Source organism: Oxyura jamaicensis, unplaced genomic scaffold (genome assembly GCF_011077185.1).
Source record: "Oxyura jamaicensis isolate SHBP4307 breed ruddy duck unplaced genomic scaffold, BPBGC_Ojam_1.0 oxyUn_random_OJ71920, whole genome shotgun sequence".
NCBI lineage: Eukaryota > Metazoa > Chordata > Aves > Anseriformes > Anatidae > Oxyura > Oxyura jamaicensis.
The window spans coordinates 8,703-33,380 of record NW_023310757.1 but is presented as its reverse complement, the minus strand read 5'-3'; the positions used below and the strand labels follow the sequence as shown (position 1 = coordinate 33,380).

At 44.7% G+C, this 24,678-nt stretch overlaps 2 long non-coding RNA genes across 2 annotated transcripts; one reads left to right on the top strand and one right to left on the bottom strand.

Moving 5' to 3' along the window:
* Positions 1-618: 618 nt before the first annotated feature.
* Positions 619-23,079, bottom strand: LOC118159745. Its single transcript, XR_004747229.1, has 3 exons — positions 23,065-23,079; positions 15,814-15,816; positions 619-752 (listed from the first exon to the last, which is right to left on the bottom strand). It is a non-coding gene; the product is annotated as an uncharacterized LOC118159745 (long non-coding RNA).
* Positions 2,582-21,111, top strand: LOC118159746. Its single transcript, XR_004747230.1, has 4 exons — positions 2,582-2,791; positions 10,619-10,625; positions 16,718-16,724; positions 21,100-21,111. It is a non-coding gene; the product is annotated as an uncharacterized LOC118159746 (long non-coding RNA).
* Positions 23,080-24,678: the final 1,599 nt, after the last annotated feature.

The window sequence follows — 24,678 nt, the reverse complement described above, 5'->3', positions numbered from 1 at the left end:
AATTAACCAGGCTAGAAGTATTAATCAGTGCTGCATATACTAATATTTTAGGATTTGACATACTGCATGGCCGTATGTGGAAACTCCCTGATGGAACTGTGTGGAGTTTTGTGACACATCAAAGGGATTCAGGCACAGTGAGATTGAGTCTGTTACAAACATCCATACTCTAACCCCCCACTAAAATCACTTCCCAAGGACCTCCTGACTCCTGGGATCTGTCGACAGGCTGAGCCTCTCTCCCCCCCATTGGGACACCTTTGGGTGAGATTTGAACACTTGGTTATACTGCAGAGTATAACACTTTACACTGTAAAGTATCAGGGATTAAATTAACTAATGAAATCCTAAATGTGATGGGGGTAGAAGGGGCTGGGATAGCAGTGCACTTTTTGGGGGATACTAAGCTGAGACTAGGGGATAAAATGATCACTGGGCAACTATTGTATGTACCCAAGGCAGGAACTAACTTGTTGGGAAGGGATTTGATGATGAAATTGAGCATTCAAATAGTAAATTGTTAGACTGGAATAGCAGTGTTATTAATGGAGTGTTCTCAGGCCCTGAGAGCAAAGATATATTCACCTCTGACTGGAAAGACCCTGAAATGGGTGTGGAAGCAACAATACAGATGGACAGTTTTACCTCAGGGGTTTACAGGGCCACCAAATTATTTGGGCAAGTTCTAGAACAGATTTTGGAGCAATTACAACCTCCCAAGGAGGTATTACTGTTACAAATATGTGGATGACCTTTTATTGTCAGGACAGGAGAAAACAGTTGTGAAGGAAGCTATTAACAAGATATTCAACTTTCTGGGAAAACAGGCCTTAGGAGTACTGAAAAATAAATTATAGTATGTAGAAAGAGAAGTCAGGTATTTAAGGCATCTAATGTCTGAGGGAAAATGAAGAATAAATCCAAAGAGGATCCAGGGAATTGTTGAAAACTAAGAAAGAAATAAAAAGTTTTAAGAGAAAGATTTTTTTAAGGAATCAGGAGTCACGAAGTCTGAAGGAAAATGGACACTCCGTGATGGGAGAGAAATGCTGAATAAAGAGCTAATGAGGCAAATATTAACTGTTTTACATCAAGAGAGTCATTGGGAGGTGCAAGCAATGTGTGGTGTTGTGCTAAGAAAGTTTGTCTGTGTAGGAATATACACTTTAGTGAAGCAAATATGCTGAGGATATACCATATGTCAAAAGGTAAATAAAAAGGTCATCTGTCACTCACCTAGAGGGGGACGGGAGCCAGGGATTCGACCTTTCCAAAGTATACAGGTAGACTTTGCTGAGTTACCTAAAGCAGGGAGACTTAAGTACTTGTTTGTCCTAATTGACCATCTGACTGGATGGGTGTAAGCTTTCCCCTCAGTATCTGCCACTGCGAACACAGTGGCTAAGGTATCACTGGAGCAAATAGTCCCTAGACATGGGATAGTTGAAAACACTGATTCAGATCAAGGAAGTCATTTCACTTCACAAGTACTGCAAGGGTTAATGCAGGCCTTAGAGACTGAGAGGGATTTTCACACCCCCTGGCACCCCTCCTCTTCTGGGAAGGTGGAGTGAATGAACCAGACATGAAAGAAGCAATTAACTAAATTAGTGTTAAAAACCCAACTTCCTTGGGTAAAATGATTACCTCTAGCACTCCTCCAGGTTCAAACATCGCCAAGAAAGGATATAGGAATTTCACCATATGAGATGCTGTTCTGATTGCCCTATCTGGGCAGAAGGGATGAGATACCACAATTAGAAACAAGAGAGAGTTTTCTTAAGAACTGTATTCTGAGGTTGTCCTCTTCTTTGTCATCTCTCAGGACCCGTGGTCTGTAGGCTCAAATCCTACCTTTGGAATTCCCCGTTCACCACCATCAGCTAGGAAATTGGGTCCTTATTTGGACCTGGAAAGAATCAAAACTCTGGCCTGAATGGGAAGGACCATTCCAAGTACTACCAACCACTGAAACAGCTGTAAGAACTGTGGAAAAAGGTTGGACTTACTATTCTCGAGTGAAAGCACCTGTCGACCCTAGTACCTGGGAAGCTGTTCCTACAGAAGACTTGTTGGAAGTTACAATCGAAGAGAAAAACCTCATAATGGACTCTGAGTGGGATAAAAGTTTACAATTGTAAACTAACCTTTTATTTTCACAGGTAACTTATGAGTGTGACTTGCAATTGAGAGAAAAGACTGGCCTATAGCAAATCAAAGTGCTCCCAAGGGGGTTTTGTTCTAGTAGTAGTGTACATATATCTTATTCTTTGTACTGATAATTATTTGGAAACCTAAGGGTTAAAAATAATGACAGGGAAAAATCAACTACTAATTTTATTTCTAGTGATTGTAGGCCTCAGAGAAGGCCTTGGTCAATTGGCAACTTGGGCAATTGGCAACTCTTGGCATGACCAGATAATAGTAAGACGGGATACCCTGTCAAAATAGGGGTGAATGTGACAGAGGGTTATGTACCACAGTCCGTCACGTCTGATGCTTGTGAGGTGTTAGCTTGTGGAGATTTAAATGCCCAAGGACAATTGAGCAGAGAGAACAAGTAACTGGGAGACACCCAACAGCCAGATGGAGAATAGCTGTATGGAAACGATCCTCTATTGCCATCAGAGAAAGGGAGAAACTCAAGGAGAAAACAGGAGAGAAAACAGGAGGCCCTCTTTGAAATGCGGCAGTTCAAACATTTGAGATTGAAACAGGGTATGGGGATGTGAATGCCTGGATAGAATGGGTCAAATATACTGTCCAGAGTCTCAACCATAGCAATTGCTATGTGCCTCAGGACGACCGATTGCCCAGATAGTGCCCTTCCCATTGGGGTGGACCAAGGATTCCCAGGTACTGTGGAGGGAAGATCTTACGGTCTACCCTACCATCTAACTGGGGAGGCACTTGTGCACTTGTTCAATTAGCTATACCTTTCACCCTGGCATTTGAAAGAGAAACATCACATGTATCTAGAAGTAAAAGAAGCCTAGAAGTATCATTTGATGATAGAGTGTACATAGATTCTATTGGGGTGCCTAGAGGAGTTCCCAATGAACAGAAAGCCAGGAATCAAATTGCTGCAGGGTTTGAGTCATCATTGTTCTGGTGGGTAACAATCAATAAGAATGTGGATTGTATTAATTATATTTATTATAATCAGCAGAGATTCATAAATTATACAAGGGATGCGATAAGAGGAATCGCTGAACAACTAGATGCCACCAGCAAAACAGCTTGGGAAAACAGAATAGCATTAGATATGATGCTTGCGGAGAAAGGAGGTGTGTGTGTATGTGTGATACCGAGCAACCATTGCTGCACTTTTATCCCCAACAATACTGCCCCGGATGGCATAGTAACCAGAGTATTGCAAGGGCTTACCACCCTTGCCAATGAATTGGCAGAAAAAAATAGGCATATTTGCATCCTTGATCGTAGTTGCAGGAGTTTTGACAGCTGTTGGTTGTTGCATTATCCCCTGTGTAAAAGGACTAGTACAGTGGTTAATCGAAACTGCACTATTGAAACAAATGACCACGGAGCCACCACCTTACTCAGATAAGATGATGATATTAGAGGAGATAGAAAGCAAAGAAAGTGAAGAAGAGGAAGATATCTACCAAATTACACCTTCAAGAAAACTTTTGCAAAAATAACAATTTATAAAATTTGTTACAGCGGCGGCGGCGGCGGGCGGCGGTGAGCGGGGGCCCGCGGGGCGGCAGGCCCGGACGCAGCAGCAAGCGGAACATGGCAGCGCCTGGTGCGGGCGGGCGGGCGCTCAAACCGGAGAAACGCAGCAGCCGGCGGCGGGGTGGGCAAGCGGGTGCCCGGAGCTGACAGCGGGGTGGGCAGTGGCGCTGGCGGCGCTGATAGCCGCAATTGCATCAAGCGCAGAGTGGCCGCTATGGGTTGGGATATCGTCTCTGCCTCTATTCCCAAGTCTGTCAGGTTTGCTTTCTCTGGCGGTACGCAGTCACTGCTTTTTATTTCACCCGCCTGCGTAGCCTGTGCGGCTGCTGTCTGTACCCTTTTTTCCACTTGCCATGATCTCAGTGTCTCAGTTGCGAAGCGCCAAGCTTTTAACGTGTCAGTTACCGAACGCCAGGTAGTCATTATTTCTGCCGCTGTTGTATCCCCTCGTGAAGCGGCCTCCCAAATGATAGTCCCCGCTTTTTCACAAGTCTCTGCATCAAACACCGCCGAAATCGTCGACAGGGCACCATTCTTTTGTAAAAACTTTAACAGTAGTCTCAACTTATATGAATCGTATTTCGTCCCTCTTTTCTCTAAAAGTTTGCGTAACAATTTGACTATCGCCTCCTCCTCGGCTGATAGATTTGCCCCCATTGTTCTTCCCGCTGCTCACCTGGGGATAGGCGTGAATCCGGATGGGGAAGCTGCAGTCCAGCTGTCAGCTTGATTCCTTCAGCGGGGTTCCCTTCAGACACTATGCCTGCGTTGTCTGTCCATATATATCCGTATCACGTCGGGGTCACCTTTGAAGGGAAAGAACGACACGACTCCAGGCTGGTGAGTAGCTGAAGCACTTTATTGTCTAACCCATCTACTTATATAGGCTTAGCGTATCTACATGCTTTTATCACACAACTTGGCAAAGTTTGCTCGTTAGCCGTTATTATTGTTCACAAGGCGATCGCACAGCAGCCCTATCTCCTTTTCGTGTACTGATGAGCAACAGGCCAGACTGCACCTGTTGTTTTTGACCTTCTTGTCTCCCAGTTATACCTCTATCTTCAGGCTACGTGACTTTCGCCTCATTCTGCATTTTCCTTTTCTCACTTCATCTCTGTGTCTAACATACTCCACATACTTTCTGACCGATTTCCCACAGGGGTGGGCTCTCGTTGCGAAAACATCTGTCCTCCTCCCGAACACCGGCTACGTGCGTTGAGGCCCTGCTTCAAGGACGTGGTCAAGCATCGCTCATTTGTGGGAAGTAGAGAGTAATTTCTTTCCTCTGCACTTCCACATAGCCTTTACTTGTTTTGTTATTCCCTTTCCCCCTCCCTCTTCCCCTTTCCATTTTTTCCCTTTAGTTGAATTGTTTAATTAATAATAGTATTTCCTTAATAATATTTTTTCTCTTTAATTAAATCATCCTTATCTCAACCCGTGAGTTGTTCTTTCCTTTACTTCTTCCCCTCCTCATCTGAGGAGGGGGAGTGAGAGAGCGGTTGTGGTGTTCAGCTGCCTGGCACGGTAAAACCACCACACTGTCATCAAAAAGTATATAAACTATGTTTTGGAACTAGTAGGTGTACTCCTGCTTGTTGGACACCTGCCATTGCAATCGCGTATAAATTACTACTTCACTGAGATCCTCACCTGAGCCTAAGTTATTGGCTAAAGAGTGTTTCTTACAATCCCGAAAGCTACCCGCTTCCAAGGTGCTACCACCCCTCACTGAGCACGCGCTCTGAATTTCTCGGAGCCTATACCTTTAAACAGAGACAGGGAAACTTTTCACCAATCATAACTAAGATATGCTTGACTAGAGTCACTCAAGCTCCACCTAAAGGACAGAAAATAATATAAATTGGCCTAAGAGAGAGGGGATGTTGGGGTAGATACCACTGTCAGGGGAGATACCATCATGAGGGAATACACCATCCTGAGGACCTCCTTACTCCTGGGATCAGTCGACGGGCTGAGCCTCTCTTCCCCCACCCCCCCGCCCCCCCATTGGGACGCCTTTGGGTGAGATTTGAACACTTGGTTATACTGTGTGTCTCCGCGGAAACTTAGAAATCTCTATAGAGTCTTCGTGCCTCTTAATGTGTTAATTTCCAGGCTGTGCACCTGTGTATTTCATGCATGCTAGCTTGCTTTTGCAGACAGTAAATTATCGCCAGCAATACAAAGAACCTGTGTACCTGTTGCTGTAATAAATTGCACTTAACTGCATTGTTCCTAGCCGTGATAGTTCTCATTGAATGCAACTAGAGTAAGGGTGTTTATACGTTATTGGTGAAACGTGACCGTGATAGTTCAGTGCTCTGAATCTGACCAGACCCATATTAGTTAATGCACTATTGGTGAATCTGTGATTGTGCTAGTTCAGTACCCTGAATCTGACCGGACCCATAACGGTTAATCGGTTAATCGACTACACCCCTTAATGTGACACAAACAAACAAACAAAAAGGAGTTCACAGATTTAAAACTGTATTTCTCCTGCTTCAGGCTCAGAACCAATTATGAAGAGACTCCTAAGAAACACCAGAGACTCCTGGAGCAATGACTGGCCCATTAGCACCATTTAAAAAAATAATAATAAAAAATAAAGGTGCGGGGGGGACAGCTTTCAACAGAAGGGGAGCAAACAAACCTTAATACTTATTTTTGTCTATGGCCTTGGTCGGGCTGATGGGGAAACAATCTGTTTTCTCTGTAGATGCACTTCTGGGATCCCCACACTTCCCTTGGTTATCATCCATTTCCCTCCCACCCACCCTCCTCGGAAATGAGGAATGAGGACACCTTGTGAACTTCTTGGAAAATATGGAGGAAACTGTTGTGAAGCTTGCTGGTCACAATCCAGATTCTGCATTGGAGGGAAGCTATAAAAATGCCTAGGGTATAATCAGGTCTGATTTTAGAGCCTGAGCTTATCATGCTTACTTGAAAAACTCTCACTGAATGTGTGTTGATCACAAAAATCAGGCCATTAGTCTGAAAGAGACAAGCTACATTTTACCTCATTATCTCTGAGAATAAAAGGCAATTTAGGCAAGCAAAGACAGATATTTATGAATGTCTCTTTAAATCTTGCTTAATATATAAATGACACTTGAAAGTACTTTTTATTGCAGTCGGCATTTTAACTAAGGTCATAACAAGTGTCTTCTCTAGTAAAATGTCTTTTTTTCCTAACGACAAGGATATAATTCAGACTCTCGGATTTATTAAAAAAAAATAAAAATGTTTGTGTTAAAGCAGCTCTCTGGGAATAAAAAGTAGGATTTCCTATCCAAGAGAAAGCAGTCACTTCACTGTGCTGAACTGGCAGGACACCAAGGCCTGTAGTACTTCCTACATACAACTTTGCAACACAACCCTTGTTTGAAAAACCCATTTTTTCATCCACTGAGGTCACCTATGATAACAGCAAACTGTAAACAAAAGGAAAAACACGGAGGCAATCGGTGAGGTGATCAGCTCTGGGGCAGATGCATTCTGCAGCGAAGCGGGGGACTGAAGCGGGCAGGGCTTTTTTCTGGCATCGAGGCCACTCGAGGCAGCCGAGGGAGCCACCAGGGCCCAGCAGCCCTCGTGAGGGAGGATGATGAGGTGTGGGTGGAGTCAGCAGCACCCCCTCCCCAGCTGTACAAAGGCAGCCCCTAGGGAACATGAGTGACCAGGAGCGTGGCGAACAGGACAGGCAAACAGGGCATGTAGCAGCAGTTTGCACGGCAGGGCAAGCAAGGAGAGGGCCCTCACCACAATTTTCCAACGGTCTTTCCCACCAGTAGTTGTAACCTGCTCGTGAAGAGCCCAGCTATGGTATCCACCCGGCAGAAAATCATGGCCTCCGCATCTCTTGTGGCCTCTCCAGCCACAGTCACTGATGTGGCTACCCAGGCAGAGGTCTTGGGGAAACACACGACAGTCCAGGTCTTGGGCTGCAGAGTGTGCCTGATTCTTCTGTCGGTGTCTGACAGCAGCAGTGGTGGGTATGCCTGTGGGAGGTGTGCCCAGGTTGAAGAATTGCTCAGCCTGGTGGTGGAGCTTTGGGAGGAGGTAAGTAGGCTGAGGAGCATCAGGGAGTCAGAGAGGGAAATTGACTGGTGGAAGCATACTCTACCCTCTCTGAGACAGACTCACGAGCCTGCCACAACACAAGTAACAAAGGTTCCTCTATTCCACCAGGCAGACGCTACACATAAGACAAAAGCTCCCCCGTCCCACCAGGCAGTAGGAGGGGACCTAGGTCAAGGGGGGGGGAATGGAAGCAGGTTTCTGCTCAGGGTGGTAGGCGAGCCCTCTCCCTGCCCACCTCCCTTCCCATCTACCCTTATATAACAGGTATGAGGCTCTAGAACATGACAGTCAAAACAACGATGTAGACGAAAGCCTATCCTGGTTGGAAGGGGTGCCTAAGGCAAGGCAACCTACCCCCCGCAACACTACATCTTCTGTCAAGAAAGAAAGAAGGGTTATCATCATGAGGGACTCCCTTCTGAAAGGGACAGAGGGCCCGATATGCCGTCTGGACCCAACCCACAGGGAAGTCTGCTGCCTCCCTGGGGCTCAGGTAAGAGACATTGCTAGGGAAGTCACTCGACTGGTACGGCCCTCTGACTACTACCCACTACTGTTTTTTCAGGCTGGTAATGACGAAGTAGCAAGAAGTCCGAAAGTGATCAAGAGGGACTTTAGGGCTTTGGGCAACTAGTTAAAGGATCAGGGGCACAGGTTGTGTTTGCCTCTGTCCTTCTTATAGGAGGGATCAATATTGACAATCTTATCAATACGTGGTTTCAAGATTGGTGCAACCAGCAGAACTTTGGGTTTGTTGATCCTGGGAAGGTATACGCAACACCAGGCCTGCTGGCACCACATGGGATGCACCTCTCTCTGAGGGGGAAAAGGATTTTTGCCCAGGAGTTAGCAGGGCTGATCAATAAGGCTTTAAACTAGAGTCGAAAGGGGAAAAGGATAAAACCAGGCCTACCGGTGATAAGCTAAGGGATGGCACACTAGAATCAGAGGGAGTGTGAGCTAGTGAGGTCCTTCAGTCTGCTCCACATGGTGCTGCATGCAATGAGGAGCATTTGAAGTGCTTCTACACAAACTCACGCAGTATGAGGAATAAACTAGAGGAGCTAGAAGTCTTGGCCCAGTCCCATAGCTACGACATCATCAGCATAAGTGAAACCTGGTGGGATGAGTCCTGTGACTGGTGTGTCACAATAGATGGTTACAGGCTCCTCAAGAGGGACAGGAAGGGCAGGCAAGGTGGGGGAAGGTAGTGATGTACATGAAGGAGGGGCTGGACTGTGTGGAGCTAGCAGTTGGCAATGGCAAGGTTGAGAGCCTCTGGGTAAGGATTAAGGGATGAGCAAAGGTGATGTCGTTGTGGGAGTCTATTACAGACCACCCAGCCAGGATGATGACACTGATGAATTATTCTTTGAGGAACTAAGAGATACCTTGAGATCAACTGCCCTTGTCCTTATGGAGGACTTCAACTTACCAGACATTAATTAGGAATATCACACGGCCGACACAAGCAGGTCCAGGAGGTTCCTAAAGCACCTCGATGATATCTTCTTGGCGCAGGTGCTAAGCGAGCCAACTAGGAAAGGTTCCCTCCTAGATCTGTTGCTGGAGAACAGAGAGGGTCTTGTGGGAGACGTGGCAATTGGTGGCCGTCTTGGTCATAGTGACGATGAAGCGGTTGAGTTTAAAGTTTTTGTTGACAGGAGGAAAACTGCCACCAAAACGTCAGCCCTGGATATGGGGAGAGCAGACTTCAGGCTGCTCAGGGAACTAGTCAGCAAGGTCCCCTGGCTTTTGAAGGTGTTGGCATCCATCAGTGCTAGTCAGTCTTTAAGCACTGCCTCCTAAAAGCACAGGATCAGGCAATTCCAAAATATAGGATGTCAGGCAGGTGGGGCAGGAGGCCGGCCTGGCTGACCAGGGATCTTCTACTGGAGCTTAGGCGAAAAAATAAAGTGTACAGCTGCTGGAAGGAGGGTCAGGCGATGAGGAAGGAATACAGGGATGTTGTTCATGTTTTTAGGGAGAAAATTCGTGTGGCCAAAGCCCAACTAGAGTTGAAGCTGGCCAGGTCTGTGGGAGACAATAAAAAAGGTTTTTATAGATATGTGAACAGAAAAAGGAGAACCAAAGAAAACATAGGTTCGCTACTTGATGGGGAAGGTCTCCTCACAGACAAGGACATAGGCAAAGCAGAGATGTTTAATGCCTTCTTTGCCTCCGTCTTCAACGCTGATGATGGGCTTTGGGACCCACAGTGCCCTGAGCTGGAGGACCATGATGGTGGGAATAACAAATTCCCAACCGACCCTGAACGTGTGCGGGATTTGCTGCTCCACCTGGATCCATACAAGTCCATGGATCCGGATGGGATTCATCCAAGGGTGCTTAAAGAGCTGGCTGACGTCATCGCAGAACCTCTCTCAATGATTTTTCAACGATCTTGGGAATCTGGAGAGGTCCCAGTAGACTGGAAGCTGGCAAATGCTGTGCCAATTTTCAAGAAGGGTAAGAAAGAAGACCCTAGCAATTACAGGCCTGTCAGTCTCACGTCAGTGCCTGGTAAAATCATGGAGAAGATTATCCTTGAAGTTATTGAAGCGCACCTGGGGGACAATGCAGTCATTGGTCCCAGCCAACACGGGTTCATGAGGGGTAGGTCCTGCCTAACAAATTTGATTTCCTTTTATGATAAGATCACCCATCTAGTTGACCAAGGCAAACCAGCTAATGTGATCTTTTTGGACTTCAGCAAGGCTTTTGACACGGTTTCCATTAGGATCCTACTGGACAAAATGTCCAGCATACAACTTAAGAAAAACATCATATGGTGGGTGAGCAATTGGCTGACGGGCAGGGCTCAAAGGGTTGTGGTAAATGGGGCCACATCAGGCTGGCGGATGGTCACTAGTGGGGTCCCTCAAGGCTCTGTTTTAGGGCCAGTCCTCTTCAATGTCTTTATAAATGATTTGGATGTAGGACTAGAAGGTGTTTTGAGCAAATTTGCTGACGACACCAAACTTGGAGGAGTTGTAGACTCTGAGGAGGGTGGAAAGGCCCTGCAGAGAGATCTGGACAGGTTGGAGAGCTGGGCGATCACCAACTGCATGAAGTTTAACAAAAGCAAGTGCCGGGTCCTGCACCTGGGATGGGGCAACCCTGACTATACATACAGACTGGGCAACGAGATGCTGGAGAGCAGCCCCGCAGAGAGGGATCTGGGGGTCATGGTTGACAGCAAGTTGAATATGAGCCAGCAGTGTGCAGCCAGGAGGGCCAACCGTATCCTGGGGTGCATCAAGCACGGCATTGCTAGTCAGTCGAGGGAGGTGATCGTCCCACTCTACTCTGTGCTGGTGCGGCCTCACCTCAAGTACTGTGTGCAGTTCTGGGCACCACAGTACAAAAAGGACATTAAACTGTTGGAGAGTGTCCAGAGGAGGGCGACAAAGATGGCGAAGGGCCTAGAGAGGAAAACATATGAGGAGCGGCTGAGGTCACTGGGCCTGTTCAGCCTGGAGAAGAGAAGGCTGAAGGGAGACCTCATCACGGTCTACAACTTCCTCACGAGGGGGAGTGGAGAGGCAGGTGACCTATTCTCCATAAACACCAGTGATAGGACCCACTGGAAAGGGGTTAAGTTGAGGCAGGGGAAGTTTAGACTAGACATCAGGAGGAGGTTCTTCACCGAGAGGGTGGTTGCGCACAGGAACAGGCTCCCCAGTGAAGTAGTCACTGCACCAAGCCTGTCTGAATTTAAGAAGCGATTGGACTGTGCACTTAGTCACATGGTCTAAACTTTTGGGTAGACCTGTGCAGTGCGAGGAGTTGGACTTGATGATCCTTATGGGTCCCTTCCAACTCAGGATATTCCATGATTCTATGATTCTATGATAAATGATTTGGATGTAGGACTAGAAGGTGTTTTGAACAAATTTGCTGATGACACTAAACTAGGAGTTGTTAAGTGTCCAGAGGAGGGCTACAAAGATGGTGAAGGGCCTGGAGGGGAAGACATATGAAGAGTGGCTGAGGTCACTGGGCCTGTTCAGCCTGGAGAAGAGAAGGCCAAGGGGAGACCTCATCGTGGTCTACAGCTTCCTCACGACGGGGAGTGGAGGGGCAGGCGCCAATCTGTTCTCTTTAATGACTCGAGGGAATGTTGTCAAGCTGTGACAGGGGAGGTTCAGGCTGGACATCAGGAAGAGGTTCTTCACTGAAAGGGTTGTCACGCACTGGAACAGGATCCCCAGGGAAGTAGTCACGGCACCAAGCCTGTCAGAGTTTAAGAAGCTTTTGGACTGTGCACTTAGTCATATGGTCTGAATTTTTGGGTAGACCTATGTGGTGCCAGGAGTTGGACTCAATGATCCTTATGGGTCCCTTCCAACTCGGGATATTCTATGATTCTATGAAAACAAAACAAAAGAGGTCTCTCTACAATGACATGAGGTGGCGCATTATTAACTGGGAAAGAATTAAAATAAAAGGCAGCATACAAGCAGATACAGGCTCTCTGTCGTGCAGAACCTTACACCCACATCTGCACAGCAGGATGCATTTGACTCCAGAATTGTTTCCCATTGAGCTTTCTGTGAACAGTGTCCAGGAGGAAGAGGCTCTTTGTTTTCATTAAGGGGACGAGAATCTGTCTCTCTTTAAAACAGTTTAGATCCCAGGATTTATCTGCAAGCAGAAAATCACCTTAGCTTTTAGACAGTTGCCATCTGATAGCTCCTTTAGACCAGGACTCCATGCGATCAAAATGAAACATTCAGTCTCAGTCTGTTTTAGCAATTGCTTGCTGTACCTTACAGCTGTCCCTCTTTTTGGGTTCTTGTTTGTTTTTTGGTTTTCTTACGTAAACTTGTAGCAAAACAATGCCAGTGATTAGCAAGCTGCAGAGCCTGCAGAGTGGCACCTACATCCAACATGCAACAAACACTTCCTGCATATATGTGATAAATGATTAAGTCCCAAATAGGATTTTTGTGATTTATTAAGCTAATAGAGGCATGCAAACAGCGCTGGGTGCACCGGGAGTCTCTGTTCCACCAGGATGCACACCTGTTACATCAGGTGGTTGATTTTTATGCTCCTAGACTAATACATATTCATCACTATTCCTAGAAAAGGCAGGGTTATTATAATTAGTTCCTGGAATCCAAACCCTCTCTGGACGCATGCGTATCAGTCTCTGGTGGTCTTTCTGGGGGTCTCTTGTGCTGAAGGCTCGCAGTCTTCCTCCCAGGCTTTGTCCTTCGGTTGTCCTTCAACTCCCCCTTTCTCCTTATTTGGTGGATCTCTTTGCTGGTTATCAGAGGCTTGCACAGCGTCCCATGCAAAAGTCTGCAGTTTCCTAAAAGAAACTCCTTGGTCCTCTTATCTCCCAGACTAGAGTCTCAATGTTTGCCCTTCAAACCCTCTATTTACACAAATTGCTGGATCGTTCCTTTGCATGATACAAGAACTATGTACACTAATCACTGTTTTTCTTAAATAGGAGTTTATATTTCATCATGCGGCCCTAGCATTGTTCCATACTGACACGAATCAAATAAACACATTTCACATATATGTGTTACACCTTTTGTTCAACTCACTTACTTGAAGCTCTAAGTTCTGCCCAGGAATTGGTACACTTTGAACTGCAGCATATACTTTCAGGGAACTCTTTCCTACTGTATGCATGAATCTTTAAAAGTGTGGCCAACATAACAAAAGTAATTAGGATTTGAAGCCAGCTGGGTTTTAGGCACCTGGCCAACACAAGCACTGTTGAAATCCCCGTAGGTGTTTATCTACAACCTGCAGCTCCTACACCTTTGTAATCTGTCACTATTTGTGCCAAAGAGAATATTTTGCTGAAACACTGCAAATACACTGGTTTGGCTCATAAAGGTAATGTACACATTGGGTTTTATACCCACTTGGGAGCTACAGGAATTCAGGCAGCACAAAACTATCCCCACTGTCTGGCCTAGGAGATAAAGGGACAGGTTTCAAAGGTTTTGCCTACAAGAATGAGGGCAGGCATGGGCAGACAGACCAGACGCCTATGGCAGCAGACATCCACACTCCACTGCTGTGAAATCCATGAATCGCATTCCAGGGAAAATCCAAATTTAATGCAAGCAAAATTTCTAAGAAAATAGACATTGAAGATGTGTCTCAGGCACTCAGGCTCAACACCAAAGCACTTTGGCCTTTCAGAATCCATTGCAGGCATTTGTTGGGACAGTGCACGCAGTCTTGGCTGCTGACTGGCACCAGGCAAACCAAGGGCCTGTCCAGCTCATGTTCAAATTGCCATGTGAAAGGAAGCAGATGAGCTGCAAACATCCTGGCCTCATGTGATATAGATGAGGAGAGGAAGTCTTCTAACATACTTCCCCTTGCCCTCTCTGCAAAAGCCAAATGTGTGTTCCCCATGCCTTCATAAGAGATTACTTCTAGTCCAGTAGTTCTAGAATAAAATTACAAACCCCAGATTGTTTCAAACTGTCAGTGAACCTGTCCTTGCTACTATTGTCCCAATATTGTCCCAATGCTTAACCACCTATAAAGCACGAGCTGAAAACACAGTCTCTCATTAACATTTTTGATGCGATGCCCATTTGGAGTCAGGAGAATGCTGTAGAATTCTCCAGACGAAGGAGAAACCACAGTCATTTGACTTAGAATGTTTCCTTCTTTCTGTAGCTCTTGTGTACATTTCTTAGCTTGTATCCCTGAAAAGGTTTTGTTTTTATTTTCAATACCTACATTCCCCTTTATGTACCTAGCCTCCTCATCACCTAATGGTTTTCCTTTCCTAACTTCCCCTCTAGAGGATGGTGCCAAGAATGCACTCCCTGCAGAATTCATAAAGGCTTTTATTTTCATTTTATTATTTTTTTTTTTTTAATTCTTCTACGGCTGTACATTCCAGTCATATACATTCTTTACACCCCTTCATTATTTATACTGAGTCCCAGTTATTACTGAACATTTATTTTATTCCTTGCCATAGACTTGTGTACTTTTGATTTTTGTGGAAAAAATGAGTGAGTTCTTCAGAGCAGTTGCTCTTGATGGTCCAGATTGCTCCTGTTTTCTTCTAAAATCACCCTGCAATTGTGTCTTTTGGTCTTTTACTGCTGAGTCTTCACTTTGTTATGGTGTTTTATAGGTGCCATGGTATGGGAGGATATATGGTGTAGAAATTCATCTTCTGAAAATCATCTCTGAAGGCAGCAGTCTTGATTCAGTGCCCCATGTGGTTCCATTTTGCCCCAGGATGCTACAGTCTGATCAGCAATTCTGAAAACCTTCATTCCTGATAGCTGAAATATTATCCATACTTTAACTTACGGTAAGTCTTGGTAAGGAATTTCCAAAGCCATTAATAAAGAAGCTTTAAATGGTTTACTACAAACACAGAGAATATCATAGTCTTAATGTCTTCAAAATTTACTGTTCACTGAAAAAAATAAAGCTAATATCATAGTTATGGCTGAAAAGGTATTATCTAAAACAGGCAAGCTGAGGTCTATATGTTTGTCTTGGTCAATGAAATGCTGTAGATATCTATCAGCTCAATACTGATGATTTCTTCACAGTGTAATTCCTGCTTTCCTAATTCAGCCCATCCTCCAGTTTTGGGCTGGGAGGACATGGATGGTTGGAGTGATGAAAGAGCACATCACTCCTTATTGGAGTGCTGGCTCCAGAAAGCTTTGCAGATACTGAGTGTGCAGTTTTCTACAGGCTCTCTCCCAAGATCCCTGTGTTCTCCAGTGCTGGTGGAGGAGCTGAAAGGGCTGTGTCACCATGGGCAGAAGTAAATTTCCAGGGAAGGGCCAGACATGGGAAATGAGAAGTTTTGATGAGAAGTTTGAGAAGTGGAGTACAAAATCACCTTCTGTTAAAAGTTTTAAAACTCTATATGTGTTATGCATTAGAATGCATACATATATACATATAAATATATATATAATTTTTTGACATTGTCTATATAGGAAATCTGTCTTCCCCATATGGACCTGTCCAATCTCCACCCTGCATCCCTCTCTCCACCACTTTCTCTCTGCCCATGTAGCATTCTCATGCTGCATCACCTCCCAAATTTACCCAGCAGCACAGGGCAGATTTCTGCAGGAATCACCTCACGGACAGCCTACCCCAGACTGTCTACTCTGCAGTAGCCATGTAGGAGAAGGTCCAGACCCCGCTGTACAGCCATACATTATACATTATACCTTACAGTCCTCCTCCCAGTGTGGAGCAGGGCTGGCCCTTCACTGTGCACCACAGAGCAGGAGTTTGCTTAGACTGAACCCATAGAGTATCCAGCAGATACTCTCCTGCCGCCCCGACGGCAGGAGAGCTCGCTCACAGGATGCAGCTCCAAAGATGTAGAGGGCACTGGCTGACAATACCTTGGGATTTTCTAGTGCGGGGGGCAGTTTTCCAGCAGGAGGGGCACGGAGCCAAACCTCATGGTGTAGAGGATTCTGACAAGGACTCAATAGGAAGGGAGGTCCTCCCCCAGACCTTTAGAATGAATAAATAAATGAGGTACTGTGCATCAAGCCTTACAAGATTTGAAATGTGTCTTTATAAGGTGTAAGCAGGAGATTGTAAACCAACTTCCCTTGCTAAAATTCCCAAGTAAGGATTTTATGTGGCTTATTATTAAATGTTTAGTCTGAATAAGATGAAGGAAGAACCGAGTCCTCTCAGATTCTAAATGTGGCATGTAAAATGGTTGAATCAGTTTATTTGTCATGCATCCTGAAGTGATCAAGGAGCACCCAAAAATGAAAGAAAAATCAGAACAGAAGCATTTAGGACAATGTTATAAACCACCCTTCAATTCATTACAGTAACCTTCCATTTAATACACACTTCTTGCAATCATACCTGTCAGATATTATTGCAATTATCACTATTAGTGTCTCTGCACAAGCTGCTACAGAAATAGTCTAGTGGTCTTTCTATGTAGTAAAGGAGCCAATTATTATTTAATATTCTGCTTAGACTTGAACCCCAATAAGTTAGAGGACCTGCCTTTCCCTATTATTACTATTGGCTCAAATGCACTGCTTTTGTGCTCCATCAGAGCCTGGTCTGTAAGGTTTAAAATAAAATAATGCAAAATGTGCTTGCTTAATGTGCTTTTTCTCTGACTTTTTTCATTAGTTTGGGTGGCCACTTGTCAGTAGGTGTCGGAAAGGGAGACAGTCCCGGAGTAACGATGCAACCTCGATGTGAGTATAATCGTCCTCCTTTATTGCATGTTCTAACAGAGTATATATAGGCAACTAACTACAGCACGCGCCGACAACAACTTATCATTCGTCTAGCTTCTCTGTGCACTTGTCTCTAGCTTGTTTCCTCATTATCTCTAATTCAGGGACGTGGGAAACAGCACAAAGCCACCTGCAAATTCCTTTCCCACAAGTAGGAGGCAGCAGGAATAATAGCTTGGTTTGTTGGGATCACATTTTTTATAAAATGTTTTGAATTAGAAACACATCTAGGGATTTGGATAGACATGATTACAAACTAAAATGCATGTAAAAATGTTACCCCAAAGGGCATGCTTGTCACTGTATTGAGACTGGTTTTGTCCTTTACCATATAAGTTAAGACAGGTTTTTAAGTTCTGGAATTACACTCATCAGCTCCACAACACATGGAATGAGAAAGCCAGTGGTAGTAACACTGTACTCGGCTAATAAGCTATAGGATAAATTAGTAGAGTCTCACTTGAACAGAAAAAATATGCTCCTACTCACCAGCCTTCATATTCCTTCTGTCAGTAGGTCACAGCCTGGTGTCTGCATCAAGCAACAGTGATAAGCCTGTACTTTATTGATATACATACCAGCAAAGAAAGAGATGTCAGGAAACTCATGTGAGTTTCCTACAAAAATCAGCCTTCTTTTTTTTAGATATATACAGTTTTAAATATTAGAACTGCTTTTTCAAGATAAATGAGTGACAGCCATTGGGTGGATAGGAGTAACACTCCCAGCCTGCTTTCCTGCTGCACTCCCAGTGCTGCTGGCGCTGACAATCCAAACCACACTGCTTAGATCAGGTGTTTTGCAGCTGCTCCTTCATCTGTCTGGCAAAATCTTGTCCATGAAGAGGCACAGATCCCACCTGTGCCATCACATATGCTGTGCCCTTCCTGGGCTTCCCACTGCCAGCCCTAGGGGGTGCAGGTCCAGGTTAAAAAGCAGGTATAAATGCCCAAAGTAAAACTGTATTTAAATCAGCCAAGTGCCCGAGCAGATAACATGTGAAATGTGTTCATTTGATTCATGTCAGTATGAAACAATGCTAGGGCCGCATGATGAAATGTAACCTTCTATCTAAGAAAAACAGAGTGGTTAGTGTACATAGTTCTTGTATCATGCAAAGGAACAATCCAGCAATTTGTGTAAATAGAGGGTTTGAAGGGCGAACATTGAGACTCTAGTCTGGGAGATAAGAGGACCAAGGAAGTTTTTTAGGAAACTGCTGACTTTTGCATGAGACGCTGCACAAGCCTCTGATAACCAGCAAAGAGATCCACCAAATAAGGAGAAAGGGGGAGTTGAAGGACAACCGAAGAACAAAGCCTGGGAGGAAGACTACGAGTCTTCAGCACAAGAGACCCCCAGAAAGACCAGCAGAGACTGATACTCATGCGCCCGGAGAGGGTTCAGATTCCAGAAACTAATTATAATAACCCTGCCTTTTCTAGGAATATGTATTAGTCTATGTAGTCTAAATATGTATTAGTCTAGTAGCATAAAAATCAGCCACCTGATGTAATAGGTGTGTGTCTTGGTGCAGCAGGGACTCCCGGCGCACCCAGCTCTGTTTGCATGCCTCTATTCGCTTAAAAAATTACCAACTTTGATTAAAATCCTATTTGGGACTCAATCATTTATCTCAACTGGGGGCTCGTCCGGGATGGTCTTGGTTCTTGAACTCTGACTAGATCTAGGAGGGGCGCCCCACCACTTGGTTACTCCTGTTCGAGTCAGGTCAGGACTAATGCCATCTCAAACCTGAATAAAGGCAAGCAAATAATTTGATTTTTTATGAACTCCCTTGCCAGCTGCAGCATTGTATTTTGCCCGTAATTCTGCACACAAAGATCCGAACGAAGACGATGGAGTCGTGAGTATTTAAGGCGTATACTGTTCAGTTGGGTGGAATTTGGTTGCCTGTGTGTTTAAGAGTGTGACTGAGATGGAACCTAGTTCTGAAGCGAGTGTGGAGGTCTTCTAACCAGGGTTCCAATCTCCCGCGAGGGACTTGGCCGGTGAAGAACCAAAGCAATTCCTATAGGATTCGTGGGTGGGTGATAGGCCCTAAACCCCCTGCAAGACACTCTTACTGGGTAACCAAGGGCTGTAGGAATTGCCACAGTAAAATTCCTAGATGGGTCAGATAAAATCAAAGACCCGAGATCAGAAAAAAGGGAGAAAATTACCAGACATACCTCCAGAAAGCCCATTATGGACAATGATTAAAATTGGAATGAAAGGGGTCCCAGAAAAGGGAAAAGTAAACAAAAAATGATCCAGTATTGTATGGTAGAATTGCCAAAGAAACCTCTAAGACCAAATGTATTTTGGCCTGGTTTTGGATACTGTGAAGACTGGATTTGCCAGGCCTTAAATATACATGTTAATTCAAAGAAACCTTTTAGTCAGGAGGAAAGGGATTATGCAGAGTTATGGATCAAGGCTTCACGTCCTTTTCCAGCCTCAATATTTACACTAAGAGCAGATGAGAAGTCTGAGGAAGAAGAAGAAAACCATGAAAAAAAAAAAAGATAATGAATGGGAGCCATTAGATAACTTACCACCTCCGTATCTTAACAGTCCACCCCCGGCGGCGGCTCCCCCTCCGGTGGCCGTGGAATCTCCATTAGTACCACCGTTGCCCCTGCCTCCACCAACAACAACACCGGAATTAGACCGACCTCCGGCTGCATGTACGAGGAGTAGGACTGCTGTATCTGAGGGAGCTTCTCTATATCCCTTATGAGAAGTACCCTTCGGAGGCATCGGGTTTGTGGCAGTCCCATTAAATACCACAGATGTAAGAAACTTCAAGAAAGAAATGGGGACCTTATTAGATGACCCCCTCGGAGTAGCTGAAAAACTGGACCAATTCCTGGGTCCGAATACTTATACCTGGGAAGAAATACAGTCCATTTTAGGGATCTTATTTACGGCCGAGGAAAGGGGAATGATTAGGCAAGCTGGAATGAGGATTTGGGAAAGATAAAATCAGGCAGGACTCCCGGGAGACCAGAAATGGCCAAATGTGGATCCACACTGGGATCATCAACAACCCCAAGGAAGGCAGAATATGAGGGATTTGAGAACATTAATCATACAGAGAATAAGGAAAGCAGTCCCCCAAGGGAAAAATATTAATAAAGCATTTAATGAACAACAAGGGAAAGATGAATCTCCCACAGAATGGTTGGAGAGATTAAAAAAAAGCCTACAAATGTATTCTGGAATTGACCCAAATACAGTGGCTGGAACTGCACTCCTTAGAACACAGTTTGTAGCTAAATCATGGGGGGACATAAGAAGGAAATTAGAAAGACTGGAAGACTGGCCAGAAAGAGGATTAGAAGAATTACTTAGGGAAGCACAGAAAGTGTATGTCAGGAGAGATGAGGAGAAACAAAAAGCAAAAGCCAAGATCTTTGTAGCGGCAGTAAGAGAAAGTCAGAGAGATAAGACCCTGTCCAGAGAAAGAAGGGAGAAAGGAGTAGACAAAACACACAGAGGACAGGCTTATCAAGAGAAAAGCACAATTCCCATCTGTTACTACTGTAACAAGAAAGGGCATGTTCAGAAGAACTGTCGTAAGCGGGAACAAGATGAGGAAATATTCAAAGAGGAATAGGGGTGTCAGGGGCTATATTTTCTGGGGGCTTCAACATCAGTGGAGCCCTTGATAAAACTATTAATTGGTCCCCATAAATAAGTTTCATTCTTAGTGGACACAGGAGCTGAAAAATCCACTATCCAACAACTTCCAAGAGGAGTAGAAAAAGGGAAAAGTTATGTATCAATAGTAGGGGCAAAAGGAGAGCCTTTTAAAGTACCTGTCTTAAAAGATATAGAAGTAGAAACAGAAAAGAAAATTTGTTTTAATGATTTACTTTTGCTCCCTGAAGCAGAGTACAATTTATTAGGAAGGGACTTGATTTTAAAATTAAACTTGAGAATTCATAGCCAAGGAGACAAATTGCAGATTAAATTGTACACTTTAACACAAGAAGATGAGGAAGCCATTAACCCTTCAGTATGGTATAAGGAAAGGGAAATTGGAAAGATAGAAATGGCCCCCATAAACGTTCAAATAATAGATCCACATCGTTCAATCAGAGTTAAACAATACCCTATACCAATGGAGGGTCGAAAAGGATTAAAACCTGTAGTAGACAGACTTCTGGAGGGAGGAACTTTAGAACCATGTATGTCACCTCATAATACACCCATCCTCCCGGTAAAAAAATCAGATGGGTCCTACAGGATGGTACAGGACCTAAGAGCTGTTAATTAGAGAACAATCACTAAATTTCCTGTGGTGGCAAATCCCTATACTTTACTGAGTCATATATCTCCCAGACATACTTGGTATAGTGTAATAGATTTGAAAGATGCCTTTTGGGCCTGCCCTCTGGATGAGGGATCCAGAGATTATTTCACCTTTGAATGGGAGGATCCCGAAACAGGACGAAAACAACAATTTAGATGGACTGTGCTGCCACAGGGATTTACAGAATCACCAAATCTATTTGGACAAACTTTAGAGAAGATCTTACAAGATTTCACATTACCCAAGGAAGTAAAATTATTGCAATATGTGGACAATCTATTAGTGGCAGGAGAAACTGAGGAAGAAACTCGAGAAGCCACTATTAAATTATTAAATTTCCTAGGGGAAAGGGGATTAAAGGTATCTCGATTAAAATTACAGTTTGTGGAGCAGGAAGTAAAATACTTAGGGCATTGGCTGAGTGGAGGGAAAAAGAAGCTAGATCCTGACAGGGTATCTGGTATTCTATCTTTAAGACCCCCACAAACTAAAAAAGAAATTCGGCAAATATTGGGATTATTAGGATATTGTAGACCATGGCTTGAGAACTATAGTGAGAAGGTCAAATTCCTATATGAAAAATTAGCTAATGACAGACTTAAGTGGTTCACAGAAGATGATCAAAAATTCGAGGAAATAAAAAGGGCATTAATACAAGCACCTGTATTAAGCCTCCCAGATCTGGAAAAACCTTTCTATCTTTTTGTGAATACATCAAATCAGACAGCATATGGAGTTCTTACCCAAGATTGGGCAGGGATTAAGAAACCTGTAGGGTATTGTTCTAAGTTACTTGATCCAGTAAGCAGAGGCTGGCCTGCTTGTCTCCAAGCTTTAGTCGCTACAGCATTATTAATAGAGGAAGTTAGGAAGATTACCTTCAGTGCCCCTTTAAAGGTATATACTCCACACAATGTCCGAAGTGTCTTACAACAGAAAGCAGAAAAATGGTTAATGGATAGCCGAATCCTAAAGTATGAGGCAATATTAATTGATTCCCCTGACTTAGAACTGAGAGTAACCTCTGCTCAGAGTCCAGCACAATTTTTGTCTGGAGAACCATCTGAAAAATTACAACATAACTGCTTAGAGGTAATTGAGACCCAGACTAAGGTGAGGCCAGATTTAAGGGACACTGAGTTGCAAAAAGGGGAAGCACTGTTTGTAGATGGTTCCTCCCGAGTAGTGGAAGGAAAAAGAAAATCAGGATATGCAATAATAAAGACCTAGAACATGTGGAATCAGGGCCTTTGAGTCCATCATGGTCAGCTCAGGCTTGTGAGCTGTATGCCTTATGTAGGGCCCTGGAACTATTAAAGGGAAAAAGTGGGACTATATTTACAGATTCAAAATATGCATATGGGATAGTCCACAGTTTTGGAAAAAATTGGGAAGAAAGAGGTTTAATTAACACTCAAGGGAGGAATTTCATACATCAAGAATTAATAGTAAAAATTTTAAGGGCACTAAGAGAACCGAAGGAGATAGCAGTAGTACATGTGAGAGGACACCAAAAGGGATTAGATTATCGAATCAGGGGAAATAATTTAGCAGATAAAGAAGCCCAGAAAGTGGCCTTGAGGACTCAGGTCATTAAAATTAATGTAATACAGGAGGAAGAAAAACGAGAAGAAGGGGAAAAAAAGTTTACCCCTGAAGAACAAATAAAATTGGAGAGAATAGGGGCTAAATTAGAACAAGGAAAATGGACACTGCCTGACGGACGAGAGATATTGACAAAAGCCTGCACAAGACAAATATTAGGACGATTACATGCACACACCCATTGGGGTACAAAGGCATTAAGTGATCATTTCCTTAAACAATTAGGTTGCACTGGCCTTTTCTAGGTCTCCAAGAGCTGACCCATGTGCCACAGGAACTCCTCTCTGGCTCTTCATCATTTTTCTTCGGCAAATATGGCAAAACAGCCACTTGCATCTCTGTGCAAAAGTCTGGTACAGAACCAGCTGGGACCAGCTGTTCCTGACTCCTCTTGTGGTGGGATAGGAAGTGAGAGGCAAACACACGGGCAGCACAGAGCAGCTGCGAGATGCCACCACTCCTGTGTTTACTCAGACTGGTGGGTGGTCCCAAAACAGGATGCAGACTCCCTGGGTGCTGTGACCCTGCTCCAGTTCATATTTTCAGCCTCACAAAGAAAATTCCATGTTAACAATAACTTAATCTTTGTGGATTGCTATGCAACTGCCTGTGAAAAGTGCGGCTGTTGAACTAAAGCTATTCCACGTCACCTACCTGTGTCCTCCTGCTTGGCCTGATCTCTTTGCATTCCTTTGCTCCTCTTCCCCTAACTTCCCCTCCTCCCTTTCCAAAATACCAAAAAAATTCCCCTCGAAGTACTCTGAAAGATTCCAGTTCATCCACAGTTCCCATGTATGAGCTGAAACATCCTGAACTCCTTGTCTTGTTTTTACAGAATCACAGAATCACAGAATAGTCTAGGTTGGAAGAGACCTCCAAGATCACCGAGTCCAACCTCTGACCTAACACTAACAAGTCCTCCACTAAGCCATATCCCTAAGCTCTACATCTAAACGTCTTTTAAAGACCTCCAGGGATGGTGACTCAACCACTTCCCTGGGCAGCCTATTCCAGTGACTAACAATCTGTTCAGTAAAGAAGTTCTTCCTAATATCCAAACTAAACCTCCCCTGGCGCAACTTTAGCCCATTCCCCCTCGTCCTGTCACCAGGCACGTGGGAGAATAGACCGACCCCCACCTCGCTACAGCCTCCTTTCAGGTACCTGTAGAGTGCAATAAGGTCGCCCCTGAGCCTCCTCTTCTCCAGGCTAAACAGTCCCAGCTCCCTCAGCCGCTCCTCATAAGACTTGTTCTCCAGACCTTTCACCAGCTTCGTAGCCCTTCTCTGGACTCGCTCAAGCACCTCCATGTCCTTCTTGTAGCGAGGGGCCCAAAACTGAACGCAGTACTCGAGGTGCGGCCTCACCAGAGCCGAGTACAGGGGGACAATCACTTCCCTGGACCTGCTGGCCATGCTGTTTCTTATGCAAGCCAGGATGCTGCTGGCCTTCTTGGCCGCCTGAGCACACTGCTGGCTCATATTCAGCCGACCATCAACCAATACTCCCAGGTCCTTCTCTGCCAGGCAGCTTTCTAACCACACATCTCCCAGCCTGTAGCTCTGTTAGGGGGTGTTGTGCCCCAGGTGCAGGACCTGGCACTTGGCCTTGTTGAACTTCATACCGTTGGCCTCGGCCCATCGATCCAGCCTATCCAGATCCTCCTGCAGAGCCTTCCTACCCTCAAGCAGATCGACACACGCACCT